The sequence below is a fragment of the Borostomias antarcticus genome (genome assembly GCF_949987555.1).
Source record: "Borostomias antarcticus genome assembly, chromosome: 30".
Taxonomy (NCBI): domain Eukaryota; kingdom Metazoa; phylum Chordata; class Actinopteri; order Stomiiformes; family Stomiidae; genus Borostomias; species Borostomias antarcticus.
Genome location: NC_140263.1, coordinates 2,654,769 through 2,657,779, shown reverse-complemented (window position 1 = coordinate 2,657,779; position 3,011 = coordinate 2,654,769).

Below are 3,011 nucleotides of genomic sequence, written 5' to 3'. Positions count from 1 at the left end.
CCCTGAGGGAGACCAGTCCGCCCACAGGTGGGAGATGGACCAGCTGCTGTCCTGGTGCGGCCAAAGCAACCTGGAGATCAACGCTCTCAAGACAGCGGAGATGATTGTAGACTTAAGAAAGAAACCAGCCCCCCCCCCTCCATTACACTGAATGACACCCCAGTGTCCACTGTCGACTCTTTCCGCTTGCTGGGCACCACCATCTCCCGGGACCTCAAGTGGAAACTAAACACCAGCTTCCTCGTGAAGAAGGCACAGCAGAGAATGTTCTTCCTGAGCCAGCTGAAGAAATTCGGCCTACCCAAAGAAATGATGGTACTCTTCTACACCTCCATCATCGAGTCCATCCTCACCTCCTCCATCACCATCTGGTACCCTGCCGCTACAGCCAAGGACAGGGCCAGACTGCAGCGCGTCATCCGATCCGCTGAGAAGGTGATCGGCTGCAACCTGCCCCTCCCTCCTGGTCCAACCTGCCCCCCCTCCTGGTCCAACCTGCCCCCCCTCCTGGTCCAACCTAACCCTCCCTCCTGGTCCAACCTGCCCCTCCCTCCTGGTCCAACCTGCCCCTCCCTCCTGGTCCAACCTGCCCCTCCCTCCTGGTCCAACCTGCCCCTCCCTCCTGGTCCAACCTTCCCTCCCTCCTGGTCCAACCTGCCCCTCCCTCCTGGTCCAACCTGCCCTCCCTGCTGGTCCAACCTGCCCTCCCTCCTGGTCCAACCTGCCCTCCCTCCTGGTCCAACCTGCCCTCCCTCCTGGTCCAACCTGCCCCTCCCTCCTGGTCCAACCTGCCCTCCCTGCTGGTCCAACCTGCCCTCCCTCCTGGTCCAACCTGCCCTCCCTCCTGGTCCAACCTGCCCCTCCCTCCTGGTCCAACCTGCCCTCCCTCCTGGTCCAACCTGCCCTCCCTGCTGGTCCAACCTGCCCTCCCTGCTGGTCCAACCTGCCCTCCCTCCTGGTCCAACCTGCCCCTCCCTCCTGGTCCAACCTGCCCTCCCTCCTGGTCCAACCTGCCCCTCCCTCCTGGTTCAACCTGCCCCTCCCTCCTGGTCCAACCTGCCCTCCCTCCTGGTCCAACCTTCCCTCCCTCCTGGTCCAACCTGCCCCTCCCTCCTGGTCCAACCTGCCCCTCCCTGCTGGTCCAACCCTGCCCCTCGCTGGAAAGAAAATTCCTAGCGCGTTGTAAAACGTCAATAAACAGTTTCTGATTGTGATTGTGATTCTGAGGGGAACGACGTCCAGCAGGTCATGGGGGTGTTATAACGGAGGTGTTCTATCTGGGCTGAATGGCCGTGCGCTAGCGAGGGGAGACTGGTTGACCGCTGGCTGATTGAGTTAACATGAATGTGTGTGATTGTTCAGAAGGGCCAGGAGGAAGACGTGGCGGCAGGTCTGTTTCCTGTCACAGAGGGCGGTGTGTTGACGGCCATGTGGCTCAGCAGAGGGACAGTTAGTCCATCAGCTGAGACCAGAGGGACAAACTCAAATATCAACATCCAGGAAGTCGGCTTCCTGCACCCAGATTATTAACCAAATCCTAATAGGATCTAAAATCATTTTCAACCACTTTTTATCTCTAGACCTGCCCTAATCTGTGTCCATGAATCAATAGTAGTGTAAAAATGTAGTTGTAGACTGCTAACTAATCACAGATCATAGATGAATCTTAACATAATCTTTGTTACTGTACACTATGCAGATGTGTGTCATGGTCAGGTATTGTATGACTGTTTTGTAAGTCTGTATGACTACAAACTCTATTTATGGCGCGATAGCGTAGGCCAGGGAGATTGCGTAACCCACTTCTGTTCTGGGGCCAGAGTTGAGATGTTTTTAGCCTACGTTTCCCAGAACCCCCCTCTGTTAGGGTTTATTTCCACTGTAGTAAAGATACAAGCAGGAGTTGATGGTTTATGTAACTACAGAACAGGGAAAACCACAGCCCTAAAATGACCCATCTGTGTGTGTGTGTGTGTGTGTGTGTGTGTGTGTGTGTGTGTGTGTGTGTGTGTGTGTGTGTGTGTAAATGTGTATATATGCATGCATGCTTCTGCCTGTGTGTGTGTGTGTGTGTGTGTGTGTAAATGTGTATATACGCGTGCATGCTTCTGCCTGTGTGTGTGTGTGTGTGTGTGTGTGTAAATGTGTATATATGCGTGCATGCTTCTGCCTGTGTGTGTGTGTGTGTGTGTGTGTGTGTGTGTGTGTGTGTGTGTGTGTGTGTACTCTCCATGCCTCCTGAAATCCCCCAGTGAAGAAACAGAGACGCCCACTAAGCGATGTCGAGCTCCGGAGGAATTCTTCTGATATTTGATCTGAGCCTCTCTCCCCTCCTCCCACAATGCAATGTGACGCTGTGACCAGCTGGCGTCCTGAGAGGAGAGAAAAGAGAGAGAGAGAGAGAGAGAGAGAGAAAGAGAAAGGGGGATAGAGAGGGAGGTAGAGAGAGAGAAAGTCTGTGGGTTGAGCCAAGAACGCATTACCTGAGACTGGGGATGAGTCACAAGCACTTTTGTCTCACTTGAATGAAGAGAGGTGGTAGATTGAGGAGTGGGTGGGGGAGGAGGGGGAGGGGAGGGGGAGGAGGACTGGAGGGAGGGGTCGGGGGGAGGGGTGCGGGAGGGTGGGGGGGGGCAGGTTGCGGGGTAGAGACTTATCTCTTGAGTCTCAAACAACCTCCTTGGTCTCAACGCACCCACCAGCCTCTACTTATGTCTGAATGCTGGTTTTGTCTGTCTCCGTGTCTGTCTGTCTGTCTTTCTCCCCACCTGTCTCTCTGTCTGCCTGTCTGTCTGAGTGTCTCTTTGTCAGCCTGCCTATCTGTCTGTCTGTCTGTCTTGTCTGTCTGTCTGTCTGTCTGTCTGTCTGTCTGTCTGTCTGTCTGTCTCTTTGTCAGCCTGCCTATCTATCTATCTATCTATCTGTCCGCCTGTCTTGTCTGTCTGTCTGTCTGCCTGTCTGTCTGCCTGTCTGTCTGTCTGTCTGACTGCACATGAGGAGCAATGAAGTAT